General features: G+C 39.2%; 1 long non-coding RNA gene across 1 annotated transcript in view; it reads right to left on the minus strand.

The window, feature by feature from the left end:
• Positions 1-331: 331 nt before the first annotated feature.
• The window catches only part of LOC110347743 (uncharacterized), a 185241-nt gene continuing 160059 nt past the window's right edge, over positions 332-25513 (minus strand). The window contains exon 3 of the long non-coding RNA XR_015440044.1: positions 332-666. This is a non-coding gene — a long non-coding RNA (uncharacterized LOC110347743). The remainder of the gene's footprint in view (positions 667-25513) is intronic.

Here is a 25513-nt window from a genome sequence, read left to right on the forward strand (position 1 = left end):
TCCTATTGGTGGTGCGTTTTCCATCTTTTCTGCATATTCTATAACATGTGTAGATAACATTGTTGGGGAAAATAACTTTTGTATTTTGTTTCAAAACTTTCAGTTCAGTTTCTGAGATAGTATCAATATTTTGATAAATGGAATAAAGGCAGCATAACTGTCTACTTCTTTCATAGCTCCCATTTTTCCTGAGAGTAAAAGATTGTGTCTGGTATGCCAAGCTGTATTTAATTCATCCAATTGTCATATTTAGTTAAGCAAATACATACAATTTGATCATTGAGAAGCTGTGGGAAATACAAAAATAAATCAGTACTGGATTCTGCTCTTAAGTAACTTATAGTCTGATATAATTAGATAACTATGAAATTAGGTAGAGAAAGAGGGAGAACTATCCCCAGCATGGTCATGGGCCTGTAAGTGCTTAATGTGGCTTGAAAAGTGCAAGGATAGACACTCCATATGGGACCCTAGAAAATATCTTCTTAGAAATACAAAGAAAATCATGGCAGAGACTGAAAAGTCCTATGTTCTCACCTTTATTTTTGATAATGATAATCTTTCACCAATGACACTCAAATTCAAGAATATTTTCTATTACCCACCTTTCATGCATGGTACTACATTTACCAAGCAACAATCAGGTTCCAGGCTTGAGACTCGGTTCTATGAAAAAACAAAAACTTTACATGAAATAAACTTAACATAATTTATATTAAAAATGACTAATTCTTGAATTGGGCAACACTCAAAACCAGAGGCTCAGACAGCTCCACTCTAGCAGTGAAGCAGTGAGGTTTATAGGCTAAACATGGAACTAAAGAAATGACCTGATTGGCTTCAGCCAGATGTTGGCCTTATCTGGATATGATTGGATGCAAGGTCCCTAACTGTAGAACCAATCAGCTAGTTGGCTGGTTATGAGTGAATGAAGTTTAAGTCAAGACTAGTCAGTTACAAGGACTGCTTGTAAGTTTTAATTTGCCTATGTAAGGGTTCCAGGCATAGATACAATACTATGCTAGAGATCTTCAGGTTACTTTGCTTTAACACTAAGAATATCTATTTTTTTATATATTTTTAAATGATAAAATAAAATATTTATTTTTTAAAATATTTCTAAACTCAAATTATTTGCACTTATACTCTAGTAAAGAAACAAATAATACAATTCAGTGTGAGCAAATACTTAGGGTTGGAATATACAAATCATATGGTAGGTGTTATGTTTAAACTTTTAAAAACTTCCAAAATGTCCCATTAACAGATATGCAGTGATACTTCATTTTGGCTTTAATTTTCTGTATTGACCAATGATATTGAGCAACTTTTCATGTGCATATTTGTTTCTCCCTATATCCTCTTTTGTGAACAGTCTGTTCAATTCTTTGTCTTATTTGTTTATTGGGTAGTTTACTTGCCCATTATTGAATTTCAAGGATCCTTCATATATTCTGTATCAAGTTTTAAAAATATACGCTTTGCAATTATTTTCTCCTCCTCTATACCTTATCATTTCATTCTCCTAACTTGAGCACAAATATTCACAGAAGCCTTATTTATAATAGCCAAAAGATGAAAACAAAACAAATGTCCATTAATAGGGGAATGGATAAACAAACTGTGACACAGCTACACAATGTTATATTATCACCAATAAAATGGAATGAACTTTGATTTACACAGCAAGACAAATAAATCTCAAAGCTACTGGAAGAAGTAAAAGAAGCCAAACAAAAAAAGAATATATAATGATGATTTTAGTTATTCAACACTCTAAAAATCTCAAACAAGTGTATAGTGACAGAAAGGAGATGAGTGGTTGCTTGTGGAGGCCAAGGGTGGCCGGGGTTAAGGAGGAACTGGCGGAAAGGATTACAAAGGGCATAAAGAGATTTGTGTATGTATGTGTGTGGTAGGGGGAAGGTGCCCTGGTGATTGAACCCAGGGAATGCTGATTTACATTCCCACCCCCAACCTTCTAAAAACAATTTTATTTTGAGACAGAGTCTTGCTAAGTTGATCAGGTTGGCTTTGAACTCATGATCCTCCTGTGTCAGCCTCCGGGGACTTTAGCTGGGACTACAGATGGAACCACTATCCCCAAATTTTTGAAGGTGACAGATATGTTCATTATCATGAGTGTGGTGATGGCATTAGTTATAGTCATGTAAACACTTGCCAGATTGTACAATTTAGACATATATGTCAGTTACACCATGCTATTCATAAGCATTTTGAGAAATATAATATAGATTATTATAATTTACTATAGAAGATCAGAGAAAGGGCATCTAGTCTTCACTTATAGCCAAGACAGGCTTATAGAAAGAAATAGGACTCACATTGAGCCTTAAAAAAGGGACAAGACAGGAAGAATGTACATGCTACCCTTCCCATCCTGAGCAAAGCAGATCTCAAATTATTCACAGCATTCTCTCTCCTTGAGCCTACATGCCACCTTGTTCTCTTTCTTTTAAATTGGATATTTGTCTATTTAGCATTCATTCATCACAAAGCCAGCTGTATTAACATATTTGTTTCCTGTATTCTTTGTTTGATTTTTTTGTTTGTTTTGGTACCAGAATCGAACTCAGGTCTTTGCACTTGTGAGGCAGGTGGCAGAACCACTGAGCTAAATTCCTGGCCCTGTTTCCTGTATTCTTGATAATCTGACATTTGGGAGCCTTACAGATCCAAAAAAAGACTGCCCCTCCCAGGAACTGCTAATTCCTAAAGATAATAATAACAACTTGAACAAAAGTATGCCTTTCGTATGCAAAGCAACCAATCTCAAGTTTATCTCATTTTCTTCTTTCTCTAATTTTCACACACCAAGCCAATGTTTCCCCTGCTCTAAACTATTCCAATACAAGACAACTAGGAAGACCACTCCTATACCCCAAAGCCTTCAGGAAGCACTCAAACTAGCCAGTCCTATATTGTTTCCCCTGCCCTGGCTCAGTTCTCCCAAGGAAGCCCAGGAGGATCATGGCTTAAGGGCTCCTTTGCTTCTGCTTCTGCTTCTTAACCAAAATCTGCACTCCTCCTGGGGCCCTGCATGCTGAGTCTGGCCTCTGGTTTCCGGGAATTGTGGGTAACATTAAACTATTCTTTCAAAAGTGACCTCTTCGTGTAGTCACTCACCCAACCCTAAAAATTAATAGCAAGACACAGAACATCTGATGGTCATTCTCAACATACACTCTATGTAGGTGGTACTGGTCTGAAAGTAGTAAGATGAGAGGTAAAATTTACTTGTCGTCTCTGGAATACCAGTCATTCTAGTCATAAAAGTGTGCAAGGATTTGGGGATATTCTGTGTCCAATTCTGGTTCTCAATAGTTCTTTTATGGAACTGGAACTGGTTTACCACAAGATTGCAATTGTTCTTAGGATCTCATCTTAACAGCTCAAGGTGGGAATTCCCCTGCAGCTGACTGACTGGGCAGGTGCGCCAGGAGATAAAGAGTGGGGAAGAAGGACAAAGAAGTCAGGGAAGCTAGGTAAACTGCTGCCTTCTCAGCTGGAGTCTTTGTTTTACTCTGACCACACTGGGGACTCTGGGACCAAAACTGCACAGCAGAGCTCCTCTCATCTTTGCCTCTTGGATGAATCAGCCACTGGCTACGTGCTGCAGGGTTCATGTAATGGGGAGTGGATATCTATGGGCGGTGACTTTCCCAGCAAGCCAGAGATATAAGAAGAGACAGTGAGCTATTAGCAGTAAGCACACAATGAGGCTGGGAGCTGAAGTGCCAGCCTGAAAAGGGGTGTCTGGATGAACACCTAGACTTTGATCACCCTTTTGCCACTTCCTCTGCACTATAGCTTTAGAACAGGGCTCCTAAATTTAAACACCCATAGGAAAAGGCATAAAATGAACGGGATGACTGTATGCACAGAAGGCTATTTCTCTACTCAAAGGGCAAAGAGATGTATAAGAACAACAAAAAGACAGTGTTGGCCTTGGTGTCCAGGAGAATAGAAGAGCTAGGGACCGGATCACTGAGGAGCAAAATTAGCTCTGGCCTGTGTTTTCATGCAAGGATATGAGTTCAGCTTTGGTATGTCTTTCCAAATGTTTAAGAGCCATCAATCTGAGTTTTGATGTGAAGGTTCCCAATTTCTAAGCATTATACCCAATTAAAAATAATTTTACAAACACTAATTGCAAATTGACCTATGGGTAAATGATATGCAATCTCTTCTTTAGGAAAGTAGTGAAACTGTAGTTACTCTTCATAAAAAGTTTCCCACATTTTTGGAGCCCAGAATGTATAAGGTAGGCCAAAAAACAAAACAGAAAAAACCAGGCATCCCTTTTATCTATCATACTATATTATAGAAAGCTAAAAATGAAATAAAATATAAAGACAAAATAATAAAAAAGACCCAAAGCACACCAGAAATAGTCTGCTCATCCAAGAGAAAGTCATACAGCCATGCAACATAACTTTTCCATGGGCTATATGACCTCTTTGAGAATCAGATTAAAGCAATAGACTCTATTTTCAGAAATATGTGAAAGTATACACATTCAAATTTACATGCATTTCCTGGGCTCCGTGGAGCTCTTCAAACTCATGAGGAGACCTCAGTTTAAGAGCTCCTGACAAAGAAACACAAAGGAGTAAGACAGAACGGGCAAAGAAAAGAAAAGATGTATCACATAGAAGAAAGGAACTGCAGCTTCTTCCTATTCTCTTTACAAAGAAAGATGTGAACATCTGGTTACAAAATGTTGCCCCAAGTCTAAAACTCTCTGAGGACATGTCACAAATGGTGAAGATACTTTGAATGCTGCTGTCAGGTGACCATAACCTGGGGAAGTTGACTACAAAGAGGCCCCACCACTTCGGCCTCATAAGTAAAGAAAGAACATTCCAAGTCAGCATCTTAGCAGCCTGACAGATTTGGCTTCCTCATCAAGTGGCTGATTTGATGTTTATTTTATTTCCAAAAGTTAAATACATCAATTCAAATGAACTCTTTGTTAAGAGAGATTGTTCACAGTGAAAAGAGAGTGAACCCTCGCCAGGACTGTGATGTGAATTGCCCGTGTCCACTGCTGGATACCAGTGCCTTACGCAAATGTGGTTGGCAACCCTACAGGAGTCACTAGTCAATGAGAACAAAAGGTGCCACTAAGCCTGACTGTAAAACCCAGATCCAGAGGCAAGCACATCTGATACAAACTCTGCTACTCACTGGCCATATCTCTAAGCTTCTTGATTTTTTTCTTTGCCTCAATTTTCTACTCTAAAATGAAGCTATAGTAACCACAGAACAGTGAATAATTATTCAATGCAAGACACAGATCCCTGGGCAGAAAAGTGGGTGGCTTTCCCTCTATGCCAAGTAATGTGCCAAGATGTGGTTAAATCTGCTAAGAAAACAATGATGCTACCTGGTGAGTCTATAAATAGGCTGCTGCAGGACAAGTAGAATGAAGTATGCACCTGATCAGGTTATTTTACAGCACTCACTTTTTTATTTTTAGAAAAACAAAGTGTCTTCATCACTATTTGGTGTATGCTCATTGAGACCCAAACATATAGATTTTCTTGCTCTTCAATTGTGGACGCAATTTTAAATTCTGTCACTAACAGCCTTATTAACCCAGATGTTAATTTGCACAGTTCTCTGCTTAGATCAGTGTGTTTCCTTTGCATTAAACAGGAGCTGATTCTTTATTCCAAGTCTTACCAATGTCCCCTCCTAAGACATACTTTCTACTACTGACAACCTGCATGGTATGTAGAGGAGCATGTGGAGATGAAGTGAAATCTCTCAGGAGGCAGAATAATGTAGTTCAAAGAAGCCCATATCCCACACATCTGCCTATATCCAGAGGGCCAGAACCATTAAGAAACAATGTAATTCACACTGTGTTTCAATATCACTGTGCCTCTAGATTGTTTCGAAGTAAATAGGACTCCTGACAGTCACCTGTAATTGATTACCCAGCCTTGTCCGGCACTTTCTATTGTTTTTATTTGTAATGAAACTGAGAACTCAATTCTCAGCAATCTCTCAGGGTCTCTTAGAGGCTATTTCATAAAATTAAAGTTTTTCTCTGATCAAAAAAAAAAAAAACCTTTTTCTCCCAAAGTGCAAAGGTCTGAATTAAGCCCAGCTTGGTAATTGACTGGAAGGCATTAGGCTACATATATTCTGACTGCTTAATGAAAGGGTGAAGATAAACTAGCATTTTCTGAGCATTTATTATGTACAAGTCTCCATTCAAGAGGCTTCACATAGTCAGTTTTGTCATTTTTGTGCTCACAACCAACTTCAGAGAATGGTGCTGCTGTCAACATCTTGTACCACAATGAAAACTCAGCATTGACCTACTTAGAAAAAATGACGTTTGGGGGCAGGTTTTTGCTCTGCCTTTTTCAGCTATATGACCAAAGGCTGAGTCAGTTTCCTTATGCCTAATAAGGAAAAATGGAATATCCCTGTAGTAGGTCTCCCTGAGTTAATGAAAGCAGAAGCACTTAGCACCGTATGAGGCACAGGCAGGCAGTTCCTCTCTCGGGGATCTTTCTAAGGATCAAAGGGTGTGTGTGTGTGTGTGTGTGTGTGTGTGTGTGTGTGTGTGTGTGTGCGGTTATAGTACTGAAAATATTGGGTAGAAAATTCTCACACATGACTGGTCTAAGATAGAAGACATGGGCAGATTCTTCTTTGGGCTATTTTTCATTCTCCACCTCTGTTTCTAAGCATGTGTTTTCCTTGCTTTTCTGCAGTCTTACTCTCCTCATCCCACCTCTTCTCTTTTCTGCCTCCTCTATTCTTCCTACTAAATGGTATCTCCTTGCAGATTGTCAACCTAATTCTCCAGTAGGAGACTCTCTGTCTTCAAAGCACCTTTGTGACCTCCACAACACAAAGGCATTAGAGGACCTCCTGCCATCATGACATCCACAAGAAGCTACTGGGCCTGGTGGAAGACTGAACCACTGCTGCATAAGCACCTCTTATTAAAAACTCTTGGTGTGGTTTTCATTTCTTGAAACCACTTCTTTACATATGTATAATAATCTACCTAAAAATGAACCCTATGGATTTGAGGTGAAGGTATAGTATCTTTACAATCTACCTAGTCAGTTTCAAGACCATGAAGGGAGGACCAGCACTGAAATCCCAGGAATAGCTGATAATCACACATGTGACTTCTTTTGGTTCCATTCAATTACTGCAATCACCTTGTTTCTCTAAGTATTGACATGCAATTTTCCATGCCTGTTTTCTTTCTTGGTCTTTGTCTACTTATTGGCTGGAAAATCAATGTATGCACTCTACTCTTGAACCTCATGAATCTGAACAAATTGAGGAAACTAACACTTCTGTGGCCTGATTTTCTTAAAGGCTGAAAGGCATAGTTGCAAGAAAAGCTCACTGTCACCATGTCTTTGTTTTCCATTTGGGGCCATTACAGCAACAATGAATAATGGTGGCAGCCTCCGTGGTATGCTTTCTATGTGTTAGATACCATGCTAAGTCATTTTTTCAACTCTGGGAAGCACTGTTTCTGCATTCTCTTATCCAAACTCTGAGAACCTTATCTGCATTCTACAGATGAGGAAACTGAGTTTAAGTAGCTCTGTCAAAAATAAATATGAATTGAAAGGGAATGAAATGTCTTCTAAGGAAGAGATGCATGAGCTATGGAAGTGGGAAAATTCATGGGTTTCCAGCTGAATAAACTTGAACTCACATCTCAGGGACTTGTCTACTGAGTACCCCACTAGAGCTGCTGGAGAAACCTCTGTTTTCTCATCTCTAAAATAGGAACAGTCTTTTCTATTACACACACATTATCGTGGGAGTTGTTATTAGAATAAGATTATATAGCATCTGGACCATACAAAGCCCTCTGCAGGGATCCCTCCCTTATGACTGCAAGGAGCAGATATGAGAGCCCCTGTATGTTGTCAGACATTTTTTACTCTCTTATGATATAACCCGGCCAGCTGGCCTTTCAAGGTAATGCTCATCTCCAGATGCTAACCAATTTTGAAAATATGTATTTATTACCCAGCCACCCTTTAGGGCCATTATTTTTTCATGGAGACCTATCTTAGTTCATAGACCATTGGCCCAAGTCATCATTAAAAGCTAATAAGAGTGTTTTGTCAATTCAGGGGTCATGCATAAACACTAAGTCTTTGCACTACGGATCTTCTTGCAGCATTTTTAAACTCATTACATATTTCGACTATGGATCTTTAATGTACATTGGTTGGTTGTCTGTTTTTGTCAAAGAATGCCAGTGAGTCAACTCCAATAGCCCATCTCTCCTGGGGTGCTTTGATTGTCACATGAGCTCACCAGGACCACATATCTTGCATGTGTGATCCTGGGCCCAAATCTGTATGTTCCAGGCAAACTCAAATCCCTGAAAGTAATGGCTTAAAATAGGAATGCTGACACCATCGTAACTCAGACAGCACAAATGCAGGGCTGTAATTTTCTACGCTACTTAATCTCCTGTACAAAAACTCTGTTGCTCAAGAGAATTCTTCATTCAGTCCAGGGGAGAAAAAAATATTCTCTAAAGGATGTAATAAGTTAACAAACCAAATTAGTATGTAGTAGGGTTTTGTGGCTCTTATCATCCACATTAACCTCAGGGCTCTCCAGGGCTAATATCTTTAGTTGTGCTGTTTTTGCTTGCTGTCTCCAGACCACTAACCTTATTTCTCTATGGGGGAATTGAAAGCCCTGCTCTTTGCAAATCTCCCTCTGATCTTCAATCTCTTTGGTGGAGCTAAGCCTTCCGTTTCCAAGGTCAAATGAGCTAAGCCTCTTCCAAGACAAGCTGACTCCTGACTGATGCAATAAGGGGCTACTCTTTTTAGCAGACCCTTGCACCGGCATGATTAAAATACTTCCCCATTTGAAATGCAACTTCTTTATGCATGCTTGAAGACCTCAGAAGTGACACACAGAGCAGCAGTGCCACCTACTGGTTTTGCCATAGCAGCAGCACAATTTTTGCTGCATTGTTGCCTGTGGGTCTCTATTTCTGTTAGAGAAACTAGTCTGCTCACTTTGAGACTCTGTTGCCCATATGATGGTCAAACACTGGAACGCTTTTAACACCTTTCTTTTTAGTTCTCTGTATGATGAGATACCTTATCTTCAGGGCCTAAATTTTGAGATGGAGGGGAAATGGAAAAGGCAAAATAGAAAATATGTGAAATGTTTCTTGTGGATTCCTGACGGTATCATCTCTAGGTCCCTGTGAGTGTTCCTGTTCAAGCAGATATGTCTCATGTTAGTGATGGGGGGCTTATTTGCATAGCTGGCACAATGGCATATGGTCAGCTTCTGCATCTGTTTCAGATGAGGAAAATGATGGTCCAATTAGGGATTTTTACCTGATGCAGAAAGTATATGCTTTCCCTTCGGTTATAGGAAAGCTGCCTAGTAAAATATCACATTATACAATGTCACATCACAGCATCTATCATATGACATAACACAACATCATGACAAAAATGCCACAGCAAAGGGACTGCATGTAACACTGGCTAAGTGCCAAATTGGACCAGGTGGTTGGTGCTATTCTCACAAGGCCAAGGTCTAGAGTTCAACTTTTAAGGAGAAATTTCTATATCTTCTGTTCCATAAGGAGGGAGAATTAACATTTACGGATGCAGGATGCCTTTGTGAACTATGCTGTCCTATTTAATTCTACCAGGTAGTCAATAGGTAAGCATCATTATCCCCATTTACAGAAAAGGAAACTGAGGCTCTTCAGATTAAGCCCTTGCATGAGGTCACAAGCAGTAAGTAATAATATATTAGAATCCAGATCCATATCTGTCTGCATTCAAATCTTGTGCTTAATACTATCCCTTGACTGGCTGACTGTCTTGAAAATGAATTCCTTAGTGAGGAGTATTAAAGCACGTTTCAAAATCCTGTCTCCCTCTGTAGAAATAACTCCACAGGCTTACTCCTAGGTGATAAATAGCATCACCTTCATCAATGACACACAAAAGTACATTAAATATTAGCTACAGCAAAGAAGGTTATAATATACCTTTCCTAAAGGAAAAATTACAACTCATTCAAAACCTCCAATGAGCCCATTCTATTCACCTGTCACTTGATGGACCACATTACAGGATATTCATATTTTCTAAAAGTGAAAAAGATGCTCTGCATTCTCAATGTCTTCAAGTGACTTATCTCTTAATTTCCTAGAAAATTATAAGTCGTGTGTTTATTTTCTTTATTTTTCTGAGATGGGGTCTCACTGTGTTGTTCAGTCTGGCTTTGAAGTTCTGGGCTAGAGTGTTCCTCCTGCCTCAGCCTTCCAAGTAGCTGAAACTACTGGCACATGCCACTATACCTAAGTAGGTCAAGTATTTTTAAAGACACTATATATAAACTCATTTGGACATCAGAATAATTACCACCACTATACTGAAAAAGCTCAGTCACATTCACTGATGACTTCCATGTACACACATTTAATGTTCAATTTTCTAGCCCCAATAGCTCAGAAAGAAGAAATGATCCTCCAGTCACAAGAGACAAGGCAAAGATTACACCTCACATTTGGGCTAAATGGGGCAGTGGACTCCTGATGGCACTCAAGCTTTGGGATAATTCATTGCTTTTATATTACAAAACAACATATATAAATGTTAAAATTACACTGAAGCATCAGAATAAACATAAATATTACCCATAATACCATCACTCAGATTGCTATTGTTAACATTTTTATTTTATTTTATTTTATTGGTACATATTAGGTATACAATATAATGACATTCATCATTGGAAATTTGCACCTTTACATAATCTCTCTTGGTTCTTATTTTTTCCCCCTTCCCCTGCCCTCCCTCCAACCCCTCCATCCCTCCCTATTTACCAAGACTTTGTTTCCACTTTTCCATTTTCTCATCTTGATTACATTCCCTTCTTTCCTTTCCCCTACTCCTCTCACCCCTTTTCTTCCTATTTGACATTATCTACTATACCTTTTAATGGTCATCTTAAATGAATGGACATTTCTCAGACAAAGAAGTAGAAATAGCAAATAAACATATGAAAAAATGTTCAACATCACTGATCATTTGAGAGATGCAAATGAAAACAATGCTGAGGTTCCACTTCACCCCAGAAAGAATGGCTATCATGAAATCAACCAATAACAAATGCTGGCGGGGCTATGGGGAAGAGGAACCCTGCTCCACTGCTGGTGGGAGTGTACACTGATGCAACCACTGTGGAAATCAGTATGGAGATACCTCAAATAACTAGGACTGGAAGTCCCATTTGACCCCGCTATCCCACTGCTGGGGATCTTCCCCAAAGAATTAAAAGAATCATACCACAGTGATATATGTGCACCCATGTTCATAGCAGCACAGTTTGTGATAGCTAAAACTTGGAAACAGCCCAATTGCCCATCAACTGGAGACTCGATAAAGAAAATGTGGTTTTTTAATAAAATGCAGTACTACTCAGCCATAAAAAATGAGAAATTAGAGATATTTATTGCTAAATGGTTGCACATTGAGGCCATACTCTTAAGTGAAATAAATAGGACACACGTGTAAATACCGAAGTTTCTCTAGCGTGTTAACATTTTGATGTATATTCCACAGAATATATGTTCAAAAGACAGACACAAGACTTTTTTCTATTTTTCAATTGTGTATATTTCTTACATATGCATATATATTCTGTGTGATATGTATATTCTTATTCATATATGATATATGCATGTAGCAAGATAAAATGTTTTTTGGTTTTTTTATTAAATTCTTTTATTGGTACATTGTAGGTATACAACACAATTACATTTCTCATTGGGAATTGTACCTTTACATAATGCACCTTGGTTCTTATTTTTTCCCCATTCCTAGCCCTCCCTTCACTCTGTCCACCCTTCCCTATTTACAAAGACTTTATTTCTATTTTTTCCATTTCTCATCTTTTTCCTTTCCCTTCTATCCTTTCCTCTAGCCCTCCTACTTCCTTCCCCTTTGCCCCTTTTCTTCCTATTTCACATTACCTATTATACATTTAGTCCTTATTTACACTTTCAGTTTCTCAAACCAGAGAAATTATTCGGAATTCATTCATGTGTGTCCTATTTATTTCACTTAAGAGTATTGCCTCAATGTGCATCCACTTAGCTATAAATGTCTCTAATTTCTCATTTTTGATGGCTTAGTAGTACTCCATTTTATTAAAAAACCACATTTTCTTTATCGAGTCTCCAGTTGATGGGCATTTGGGCTGTTTCCAAGTTTTAGCTATCACAAACTGTGCTGCTATGAACATGGGTGCACATATATCACTGTGGTATGATTCTTTTAATTCTTTGGGGAAGATCCCCAGCAGGAGAATAGCGGAGTCAAATGGGACTTCCAGTCCTAGTTCTTTGAGGTATCTCCATACTGATTTCCACAGTGGTTGCATCAGTGTACACTCCCACCAGCAGTGGAGCAGGGTTCCACTTTCCCCACAGCCCCTCCAGCATTTGTTATTGGTTGATTTCATGATAGCAGCCATTCTTTCTGGGGTGAAGTGGAATCTCAGCATTGTTTTCATTTGCATCTCTCAAATGACCAGTGATGTTGAACATTTTTTCATGTATTTATTTGCTATTTCTACTTCTTTGTCTGAAAAATGTCTGTTCATTTCAGATGCCCATTTTCGGACTGGGTCTTTAAATTTGGGAGGTCTGATCTTCTTAAGTTCTTTATAGGTTCGAGATAGTAGGCCTTTGTCTGAGGAAGAGCAGGTGAAGATTTTTTCTCACATTGTGGGTTGTCTCTTCACACTGCTGGTGGTTTCTCTTGCTGTGCAGAAGCCTTTTAATAAGAAGAGATCCCACTTGTTGATTGTTTGTGCTAGTTCACGGGCAACTGAGGTTTTGTTCATAAAATCTTTTCCTACACCGATGTCTTCAAGGGTTCTACCTAACCTCTGTTCCAACTGGTTCAGAGTTTCTATTTTAATATTTAGATCTTTAATCCATTTTGATTTTAGTTTAGTGCATGGTGAGAGATACAGGTCTAGTTTTAATCTTTGGCAAGTTGAAGCCCAATTTTTGCAGCACCATTTACTAAAGAAGCTATCTTTCCTCCAGTGAGGGTGTTTGGCTCCTTTATCGAAGATGAGATGGCTGAGGGTGTCTGGCATTCTTTCTGCATCTTCTAATCTGTTCCACTGGTCCTCAAGTCTGTTTCTTTGCCAGTACCATGCTGTTTTATCACAGTAGCTTTGTAGTAGAATTGCAGGTTGGGGATTGTGATACCCCCTGCCATGTCTCTGTTACCTAGAATTGCTTTTGCTATTCTGGGTCTCTTCTTGTTCCAAATGAATTTTTGGATTGTTTTCTCAAGGTCCATGAAGGATGCTGCTGGGATCTCAATTGGAATTGCATTAAATCTATAGAGCAGTTTTGAAAGTATGGCCATTTTCACTATATTAATCCTTCCTACCCAGGAGCAGGGGATGTCTGTCCATTTTCTGATATCATCTTCAATCTCTCTTTTCAGGGTGCCATAGTTTTCAGAGAAGAGGTCTTTGATTTCTTTCCTTAGGATGATTCCTAGGTATTTCAGTTTTTTGGATGATATTGTGAAAGGAATTATTTGCACTATTTCTCTCTCAGTGAGTCTGTCATTGGTGTAGAGGAAAGCTATTGATTTTTGTTTGTTAACCTTGTAACCAGCTCCTTGACTGACTTTGGTTATTAAGTCTAGAAGACTTTTGGTGGAGTTCTTGGGGTCTTCTATATAGAGTATAATGTCATCTGCAAATAAGGACAATTTGACTTCTTCATTACCTATCTTTATTCCTTTTATTTCTTTCTCTTGTCTAATTGCTGTGGCTAATGTTTCCAGAACTATATTGAACAAGAGTGTTGATAGTGGACATCCTTGTCTTGTTCCTGATTTGAGTGTGAAGGATTTCAGTTTTTGACCATTTAGTATGATGTTGGCTGTTGGTTTTTCATAGATGGCTTTTATCAGTTTGAGGTAGAGACCATCTATTCCAATTTTTGTAGGGTTTTTATCATAAATGCGTGTTGGATTTTGTCAAATGCTTTTTCTGTGTCTATGGAGATAATCATATGGCTTTTGTCCTTGGCTCTATTGATATAGTGTATTACATTGATTGATTTTCGTATATTGAACCATCCCTGCATCCCTGGGATGAATCCCACTTGATCAGGGTGTATGATCTTCTTGATGATCTTCTGCATTCTGTTTGCCAGTATCTTATGAAGGATTTTTGCATCTATGTTCATTAGTGAGATTGGCCTATAGTTCTCTTTTTCAGTTGGGTCTTTCTCTGCTTTGGGGATCAAGGTGATGCTTGCTTCCAGGAATGAATTTGGGAGTATCACTTCCCTTTCAATTTCATTCAAGAGTTTGAACAGCAGAGGCAGGCGATAGCAGGCAAAGGTGGAAGGGAGAAGAAGACAGAGACTCAGTGTGAGGGCAGTTAACTACACCAATCCTCAAAAACAATGCAAAACTTTCCTTCAAGTCTGATCAACTCACTCACACTGTATGAGTTTGAGGGATGTAGCTGGAGAAGGGAAAGAAGTTTCTAGGTAGAATAGTACAGAGACAGCATATAAAGGAGCCTATAGCCTAAGGATGAACATTAGGAAAACACAACCCTTTGATGAGTAACAGAAACTCAGAGGAGTGCTTTACATGTCTGCTGTCTATCCTATTGGGATATTCAAGGCAATTCAATTCAGACTCAAAACTTACAGGAACCTCAGCTAACATCTGAGCTCTTATGTTTGAGATTATGCAGTGATTGCAGGATTTATGTACCCTTGTCCCTCCCCTCCATATGTTCGCTATTACCACGTGCCTTTACAAACCTTGCCAGGACAGTCTACAGACTGTCCACTTTGCTCTTCTCTCCTGCTGGAGGTCTAAGGACCTGATCTTGCACAGGAAACATTGTGGGGCAGGGAGAGAAAATGGTTAGGTTTGCACAAGCGAGTGAGGTGTAAAACAGGAAGGCTGTTTTTCCCAGAAGTCCTCTAAAAGCTAAACTTCGTGCAGCCTGAGTTGCTGACAAGGAAACTTTCCCTGATACAGAAATATGTACTATGTTATGAACAGTAAATAGGTGGAATTTTTGGAATCCCAAAATTTTTAAATCTATCAAAATCTCAGGACAAATTATTTTTCCCAAGAGCTAAATAATATCCAGGTCTCTCCATCTATCATGTGTGGGTTCGTGTGTCCATGCCAGAAAAGTCATTAGTAAGAGAAAACTGATGTGAAGGGTTGTTTGTGATATTTCACGAGTGATAGATATGTTAAGAGCTTGGGTTAGCATGCTGCAATAGGAAAAAAACATTTAAACAAAAGATGCTAAGAATAATAGAACTTTATGGCTGGTTATTTGTAGAATTGCAGAAAAATTAGAAATAAAGTATGACTTCATATTTCCCAGCCAAGGAGTTGAGAATGAGTAGCTAAAGTGGAGAAGAGGGACAAGTAGTTTGGGTAGGAGAAGACAGTAAATTTGTTTTCTTGCTTTGGAGGTTCTATGTGAGCCCCACTGGCCAGTAGACTTGGCCAGGTAGCAGAGGAAAGTATGGGATTAAGTTGAGAAGAAAGTGAGCACCAGAGCACTGGTCTGGAAGGCTTCCACACAGGTCAATTGAAGTCAGTAAAGTGGGTCAAACCTCCAAAAGAGGGAGTGTAAAGTCAACATGCTCCATCACACACTATTGAGCTTCCTTGAAAAATTAATTATTTCCTCCTTTTCAAAGAGGGTTGTTAGCAGAAGGCATGGAGAGCTTTAGAGGTTTTTCATTTTACTTTATAATAAAGCATTCAAACTTTCGTTCATGGATTTCTAGAGTCCCTGATTTAGGGAATGCAGATAATATGATCAAAATTATAGGAGGATAAAAAAAGAGCTCTCTAAATTTATTACTTGGGCATGCTTTGGATCTACCAGGGGAGAAAAAGTGCCCTTTAGTATAAGCTAAAAACATCACTTAGTTCCTTTACTTCTGACCCTAACCTAAAGAAATAAAATGTTTAGAATCCTTGAGGAAGCACAGTACTCTTTAAGCAAGTGAACCTTTCAAGAACCACAGAGTCAGCTCCCTGAAAAAAGGGAGGTTAAGTGAGAGATTGCCTAGTAGGTTCAAGGGCCATGGGTTTAATCCCTAGCCCTATAACAATAAAGAATCTGCCCCTGTTCCCCTAACCTATGTTATCAGTCATATTTTTCCAAGTGTGGATCTCCTGAATCAAGGTTCATTTAAAATGTGAATTCTTTTGCACCAAAGAGATAAACTCTTTTTACATTTTCAAGGAACAAGTCAGGACATCCTTTCAGGAACAGTATATGAAAAGTTCCTGGTCTTTCCAAGAGTCTGAGTCCTAGATATTTAAAGGAAAATTGATTTTCCCCCTATCCATTAGCTCAAACATTATCTACTGTGCAAAACATAGGAAAAGAAAAAATAATTAGATTATGTTTCTTAGACTGAGTGGATGTAATCTTTACTCTGGAAAATTTTTGTAATCCTTCAATTTATCAAGGTGACTATTATGGAAAGGACTCATGAAACAAAGACACTATATTTGGGAAGTTTTCAAAATGGTGATGGAAGTGTTGGTTGTGCAAGTTTTACTGCTATTTTTAATAAACTGTAGCACTTACAGTTTTATTTTTTTATTTTGGAATTGGTCACTATAATAGAGATAAAAGAGGATAATTTGAAATAAGGAACATAGAAAAAATAAGGTAAACAATTAAGCTAAAATTCATTGGAATTAAATACTTTTGGCCTTGTATAGGAAAAATATGCAACTTACTCCTTTTACCACAGTTCTCTAAATATATATACCAGGTAGGACTGCCAAGGAATATCTACTCTATTCATTTCCAAACTTGCAAAGCTCAGGGTTTGTTTGTTTGTTTTTTTACTTAAACCAAGGCTTTTTCCAAATAAGGTAGCCTTTCACAAAACTGTTTCCCCTCCTACATCTAAGATCCCTGTGTCAGAAAGCCATAGAGGCTGCTATTTTCCAGAGCTGTCATTGTATTCTCTAACAAAGCTCCCTTCCCATTAGCTGAGCTAAATGCTAGAAGTGCTTTCAAACTAAGTTTTCAAAGAATCTAGGCAATTTTTACCTTTAGGTGTGGGGTCTGACTTAAGCAATTTTCCTTCCTCCTCTTGCTTGATGCTCATTGTAAGCTAAAAGAATAGTAATCATAATTCTAACTCTCCTTCAAGGATTCTAGAAATGATTTTTAAAACAACAGTACTTGAACATTTTTTTGTTTATTAAGCCATAATGTCTCAGGACTTCAGTGGATGCAGTGGAATCTGAGAGGCAGGAGAATACAATGATAATGCAGCTAAAACAGTCAACTGGATCAGCATTATAACCCTGGGGTTATCTACCAAAGCATTTTAAGAGAGTTGTATCCAAATGCAATATTGGGAGTGATGAGCAGCATCTAAAAGCAGATCTGAAGAAAAGCAGATCAGGAAGCAGATCTGAAAGTTGAGTTTCTTAATCCATTGGCAATAAGATGGACCAAACTGGCACAGCAGCTTCACAGTATCTCTCTTGTTGTCTCCTGAACCTGACTGTGAAGTAGTTCCTGAAACTCAGAATGCTTCATCAAATCTCTAAGACTTTGCTTATACTGCTTTCTTTTGGCATAGATATATAATTATGGACCAAAAACTTGGTTCTCATATAAAGTATTATGCATCAGGAATTTAAATAAAATAAGCATGAATAATGTGCCCTTGAGTAACTCAACAGGATGATGGAAAAACTAGAAATCACTGTGTCATCCCTCAAGCTCAGCTTCAGGTTCCCCCTCCTCATGAGAAGTCTTCCTTGTACTCCTCTGATCAGCAGAATTCTATGATGGTCTGCAAGATCCCTACTTTCTGGTTTATATACTTTGTATAATCTCCTTCCCTCCAATGTAAGGAGAGCCTGAATGTGATGGGATGTCACTGCTATCACTATGTTATATTATCTGGAAAAGATGAAAAGATTTTGCAGATGTAATCAAAGTCTTCAAACAGTTGACTATGAATTAATCAGAAGGAAGATTATCTTGGGTAGGCCTGACTTAATCAGGTAAAATCTTTAAATGGAGGAACTGAATCCCTCTTTGAGGGAGAGATTCTCCTGCTGGTGATGAAGAATAATCTACCATGTTGTGAAAAGCCCACATAGCATGGATCTGGGAACTGACAGAAGCTCCTGACTGACAACCAGCAAGAAAACAGACCATAGTCCTACAAACACAAAGAACTAAACTCTGCCGATAAGCTCATTAACTTGATATAGGGCCCTGAGCTTCAGAAGAGAGCACAACTCCAATATCTTACAGTTTTCCAAGATGCTGAGAAAAGGTCTACCTAACCTGTGCCTAGACTCTTGACTCACAAAATCTGAGAGATAATAAATCATGGTGTCTTAAGCCACTAAGTTTGTAGTGACTTTTTCTATTAAATAAAACATTAATACAACTACCAATTCCAGTCTACAAATTCCTAAGAATTAGAATAAAGATAGAAGATATGGCCATAGTGCATATGGTATAGTGCATATGATGTAGAACATTCTCAATAGCTATCAGGAGACTTCAATTCTGTTATTGACTCCACCAATTCAATGACTGATATTGAGCAACTTACTTTGCCTCCCTGAATCCCACCCAGTTTACTCACACACAAAAATGGAGGAGTTGAACTAGATAAAACTCTGAGACCCTCTCCTATCTTCAATATTCTTCAAGCCTATGAAACTATGTCCCCCATAGCATGGACCGCTCAGCCTCCACCCACACCACACCAAATGTTAGCACACTGTCAGCTTCTCTGAGCACCCATGAGACAGGAATTCATGAAGGTTGAGCTTTTGCAAGAGTAGAGGAATCCTTGCCTTCTTTCCTCATCTCCTAAATGTCTTCACATTTACATAAAGAGCAATACAGAGATCCTTCCAAATCTACATACCTAGAAAGATTCAGTTCATAAAAGTACACTTCATATGAAGACCTCAAAAGGATCCCTAGTCTTATATGAGGCCTCTTTAGGCCTCTGTGATTCTCTGTAGGAATCAGGAGTAACTGATTACAATCTTCATGCTGTTAACATTATTATGTCTCAAATCATATAATAATAGAGACTATTTATAAGTAGTTGATGTCAAGACTCTAACCCAGGTGTTTTATACATATTACATCTGGGCAGAGGAGGATGTAAAGATACAAAGTGAAATCCTAAATGCAAACTTTTCTCAGAAAATCAGATCTTTAACTTCATTTCTTGGCCCCAATTGCATATGCCTTACGCTACAGTACCCAATCCTAGGGTCTATCCACTCAATCTCTTGGAGAATCATGCCCAAGACTCTAAATTGCAGACCACCTGTCTGCTGGGAAGTCTTATAGGCCTGTGTCACTCAATCTAATACGCTGCTTGAGAGACAGGAGGCTTGGAAGCTTAGCCATTTCCTCTTCAGCCATTGTTGCTCTTTAATCCACATAATACCTAAATCCTCTGAGAATAACTTAAGGCTTTTCACAGAGTTGTTATTGCTCTGTTACCGGCCTCTAATTCCAAACCCAGTAACTTTCTCATTGACCTGATAGCAATATCTCAACTCTGACACGCTGACACATGGCTCCTGGACTTCTCTTGGAATTGTAAAACTCCATGTGCTGGAGACAATAGAAATAGACAGTGAAAGCTATAGACTGAGGGAATATTTAATCCAAATTTTGTCTTCTTAATCATGTGAAGTTTCATCCTGATCTCTCCTTCTAACTCTGTAATGGCTGTAGTGTTCATATTGGATGGATGTTAGGGACTCCAGTCATAATGAACTACAAGACCACCATCTCCAGCTGACCCAAGCCCATGGTGAGTTCCAGGAGTAGCTTCTCCAAGCCAGTGAAACGTTTAGACAATTTTTTTGTCAGAAAGAATAGCTAAATGTTCATAGCGCTACAACCAAGACTTCTCTTTTGACCTGGATCTTTGAGCACTCAGATGGATGATAGCCAAAAACTTTTTACCCAATAACCCCATCGAGAGGTTAAGAGTCTATTCTGGAATGGTCTTATCCTGACATTTAGCCAATTAAAATGAAATGCAACACCAGCCAGAGAGGTACATTTTCATGCACTGTGGGTAATGACTATCTTCTGCTTCACTCTTCTATGCCTAGTCCATCACTTCCAGGTGAATACCATTCCTTTCCTCATCCTCATCTGAGCCTTGGATAACTTGAAAAATAACACAAAGGTATGGCAGACTAAGCTCTAGAATGTTATTCTTATTATCCATAAAAGTTAAATTGAAAGATATAGCTTAATAAAAGAGCCCAAAATGTCTGAATTGTGACAGCACCTTAGACAGATTTGCAGACTCCTCCCACAGAACTGGAGAAGTCTTTCTCCTGGGGAACAGTTAAGAATTAACAATGTCTGTCACCAGTCTTCCAAAACAAGGAGGAAAAAAAGAGCAGAGTTCCCTTTACCCAGTTTACTCTTCTTGAATTTACCAGTTAGACAAATTAACCCCCTTCCATCTCTATAGAAAAAGTGTCTGAAGGGTAGGTAGCAGTTAGACTAATTGATTTCCTCCCCTTGAAGAAAACATCACATACAACTTCAAGTCTAGTTCTGGGTAAGAACTCCCTTACTCCACTGAGGATAGAATGCTAATCAGGATTTTCAAAGTGTGCCAAGAAAATAAAAAGTCAAGCTTATTTGTGTGATAAAACTGTAAGTGCTCTAGGAAGAGAAACAAGCCATAGGGAAGGATGGTAAGAACACAGCAAGCTACTGAGACAGACCCCAGGCAGAATGAGAAGGATGAGAATGATTTGGGTAGCAAAAGAGGGAAAGAATGTAATTCCTGATAAAGAAAAAGGCCAACCAGATCAAAGATGAGCAGAATGAAGGACAAAGTACAGAGTCTGTACTCAGGTGAGAATTAGAAATGTATGGAGCTTCCACCATAGAAGCTAAGGTTTCCACTAATTAGAGCACCTGGGACTTTCACCAATAACAATAGGAATGTTATAAAAAACAGGAAGCCTCAGGGGTTCCTTAGGTAGAAGTATTAAGCTTATGCTATATACAAATGCATTTGAAAACCAAAATTACAACTACTTAAAACAGTTGGTTAAACATATAATCGTACTTTTTATTGTGCATGGAGCTTTCATATCCATGCAATTCAAAACTGTAACTCTACTATGCAAAAAGAAAAAAAAAAGTTATGAAAAACATTTGTTACAGGAAGTTTCTTTTCAAGGAAACAAATTTTTGGCAAGGTGGTGCAAAGCCATGGTTGGTACGTGGCTGGTGCTTAGTGGTTACTGAACAGTCCCAGGAAGAAGGTCCCTCTGGCCAAGTGTTCAAAGTGGCACCAATGAGCAGATGCAGGAGCAGAGAGTCACTGATGAGACCATCCAAGGCACTCTCTGGGTGCCAGCCTCTCAAAAGTCCCTCAGGAGATGCAGGGGTTGGCCAGAATATCCCAGGAAGTTTGCTGGAGCAAAATTTCAGAGGAAATCCTGAGGCATGAGGCATTACTTTAAATTCTACCTTCGATACTAGGTCTACAGAATTTTTTTCAATTTGGAGTATCACCACCCTTAGACTCTAATAGAGGCAAAACTTTGAGAAAGAAAAGTTAATCCTCAGAAGTTTCCATTGCTCCTGTCATCCAGCAGCCTTTTCCCTTCCCGAGAAGAGCCTCCCTCCAGGAGTCCAGACTCTTCCTCCCTTACCCCATTTCTCCTCTGAGAAGCTCAGCTTCACTCCACTTTAGACAAAGATCAAGAGGCATCTGCATTGGACATTCTGAGTTTGAATTTATGATGAAATACTTTTTCCCTATGGAAAGGTTATGAGTTTCTGGGAAGCTGGGAAGAGAAAGATTTTTTAAAAGACTTTTTCAGACCACAGACATTACCCAAAAGACAGTAAACCCCTGACCTCACTTCCAGCCTCCACCTCTCCCTGTCACACTGCTGGCATTGCCTGCACCTGTTCCTCCCAGGTACCAGCTGGCTGTGTCTTCTGGGGCTGTGATTCTTTCTTCTGCCCCAGGGCTGGAACACTTGCCTCCAGCTTGGAAATCACATCTCACCAGAGCTACAAGTCTTTCTTTCTCTTTTTTTGCATGAAAAAAATGTATTTTTTAATACACATATTAGTCGAGAATCAAATAAATATACCACAGTGAGGCCTCTGATGCTTGCTATATGAAAAATACAACATAAATTATACATAGGTTTGGAATTTCATTCTAACTAAATTTTCTGGTGATGAAAATAAAAAGTTCCAGAATCTGGACAGAAAACAGAATATGAACAATGCTATTCTTAAAAATATTTGATGTTCCAAAACAGATTTCCTCTTACTGTGGTGCCCATAACTTCTTGTTTTATTACTTCTTGCAGGTTAATCTTAATTTTTGTTGTCAATTGCACAGTCTCTCGGGCTGAGTTCCCACAATGAAATCAAAAGGAGAGGGTAGAAACTAGATTAATTCACATAATTACTTCAAGTCTCAGAAAGGCTTTGGCTAACCAAGAAGTAGGTAATTTAAGTAGAATTCCACATATCACTTTCCAGAAGAGATTGAAAACTTCAGTCCCCAAATAGCATTCGGGGGAGAAGTAGACATTAAATGATCATTCAGTCAATTTTCTTTTTTTTTTTCTTGACCCTTTTGCTTTGATCTTCTCTTCACAGTCTGTGTAGATGCCTGTAGATTATCTCTGCCCTGTGGGCCAACAGGGTGTCTCTGAGCAATAGCAATTTCTGTTAGAAATGTGATCACCAAGCACAGGAGAGGGTAAAGTTGGTCTACACACATACACCTCTACACTGCACAGAACCCCCAAGAGCCAGCCTGTCCTTCATTTATTCAGTCAACAAATCTAGCAAAGATTCGGCTTGAAATATCTCCACCTTTAAGAACTAGATTCTAGAATTTTAATATTAGAAGGGACTTTGGAGGCCATCTGCCCAAATTCTTACCTGTAATGGAAATCATCTTTCCAACATGCCTGACAGGCACTGGAATAGAGACACCCATTTCCCCTATGGACTACTCCAGTTCTTAGGATTTATTTTTCTACAGTGAACTGCCCATATGTCTAACTAGTCCTAATGTCTACAATAAACCTCTATTCTCCATAAAAATTCTTCAAATATTTGCACAGTTCCTTAACTATTCTCATAGGCAGCACCAACACTTGATGATTTTATTCACTCTTTTAAAAGAATTATTTCTAGGCTCTTTCTTGTCCCAGTTACAATGCTGGGGACACATGCTGTCATCTCTGGGTCCCCTGAGAACTGTGGTAACCAGGTCCATAGACAGTGGCCCCAAGTAGGGTATATGATCATCCTGGTGCAGAGAGAAGCTTTTGCTGTCCCCAAGCTGCTTCTGTGCTCCTCCCCTCATGGCCTTCAGATTCTCCAGAAACATGAATGGCTGACAAAACAGGACCAAAATGGCTTAGAGAGGCCTAGCAAGGCATTAGGTCAGATAATAAGGGCTGTGAAACCAGATAGACAAGGGATTTATAAGAACTTTGGCAGGTATAGCTGTGGGACTTCAAACAACTTACTGAACTGCTCTAGCTAGCCCTAATTCACCATGCTCATCATGCATGAGATTGGAAAGGCAAATGTCTTCCTTATCAGATTATTGTGAAATACTACATGTAAAAAAGCATTAGTAACACACAAGTATCCAAAGGCCAGATGGGATTGGGAAAAGCAGCCTCTATTGCTTTTCATGGCTTGCTATTGGTCCCCTCTTTTCAACAGAGTCCTAGCCATCTGTACTGAAAGCTGTTCTCTCTGTTCCCCTGCTGGTGAGAAGAGAAAATATTAATCATTCTCTTGGTGCATTAGGTTTATATCTTTGAGTGCACCCAATCACTGCTTCTCTGTAAGTCACAGACTTCTGTCTGCACCAGGATCCCATTGTGCTTATGTGGAGAATTGGGGTTCAGACATGACCCAGAGATCAGCAGACTCAACACTCTGTGTTCTACCTTCTTATACTCCAAATCTACATCCCCATCATCCCATGTGTCCTATTCATAGATGGGGTTGCATCATAGCCTACCCCACTACCACCAATGGAAGCTTCTACTCATCTTTAGCCACTTATCTCTAGTCTACAAGACTCTGTTACACAGTAAAATGTCCATAAGTGATGCTAGAAATTACTTCCTGGAATTAGTAGAAGTCACTGAGATACTGAAAACATCACATCTAAGTATCTCTCTTGCTCTAAAAGCAACCCATTCTCTGAGACTTGGGGGTCCCCTGAATTCAGGACAAGATGCAAAAGGGCCAAGAAACATGAGTAACTCCTGCAAGTCCCTTGCATTGGTCTACCTGCCTGCCCAAGCACCCCAGCAGGGAATTGCTACGCTGTATGTCAGTCACTGGGGACAAGATGGTAATTGGAATAGAGATCATCAGTGTTAGTCAGAAACAGTTTTTCCTCTGGGTCTCCCTGGCTCAAATCTGGATTCTGTGGAACTGAGGTGATTGATTCTGTGCCCTTGGCAGAGAGCCATCTCTTATAAGGCAGACTGACTGCATGTTAGCATATGCTTATTTTCCTTTTATGTTCCCCTAGCCTTCATTAAAACTCAGCTATGTGCTTCAGTCTTGGATCTTACCTGGTATATTAGGGGAGGTATCTGTGCTGCAGCACTGGACTGGGACTCTACTTATACAAATTTGGCACCAGAGATAAGTTTTATTTAGAAGCTACTGCTCTTCCTCCTGGTTGCTTCTGATTTCCTTCCTCATCTGTTCTCCAACTTATCTAAAACTTCAGTTTGGGCAGAAGAATAACATTTACTCATTCAATGTGTTTTGGTTTCTTATGAATATATTATTTTGCAGAAAATTTCATCTTAGAGGGGGCATGATCTCCAAGTTTCCCTTCCTTTACTTTGGAACAAACTCTGAACCTCCCTTCACGTCACCAACTTCCTCTCCATTCTCTCTGCCTCTCCACGAGGTTAGTGCCTTTGTATTTCTCAATGGGCTCCCTGCTGGGCCTCCAAACAGCATTCTCTGCTTCTAGTTCTCTTGCACCTCTGTTCTATGTATCCCAGTCCATTGCAGGTACCAGTCAGAAGGCTGATACCAGGATGGTCCACACCAATTCCTAAATAAAGTTCCAAATGCTTTCTCAAGGCACAAGGTGCAAGGCCCTCGGTGCAAAGTACATGAGCTGTTCCATTTCCTTTCTCTCTCCTAATATCACAATCAGCTTCCCATGGTCTGCCACTCCACAGTTGACAGTCATCTCAGTTCTGCTCTACTCAGGAAAAGCCTTGGCTCTGGCTTCCTTCCACTGTCTTGGGTTTTCAAGGCTCTCACCCTTCTTATGATGCAATGCATCAATATTTCAGTCTTTGATGCTACATGCAGGGACCCT

The sequence above is a fragment of the Heterocephalus glaber genome, unplaced genomic scaffold, assembly GCF_053883595.1.
Source record: "Heterocephalus glaber isolate CG9 unplaced genomic scaffold, H.glaber_assembly_v1.0 deba00001481, whole genome shotgun sequence".
Lineage (NCBI taxonomy): Eukaryota > Metazoa > Chordata > Mammalia > Rodentia > Bathyergidae > Heterocephalus > Heterocephalus glaber.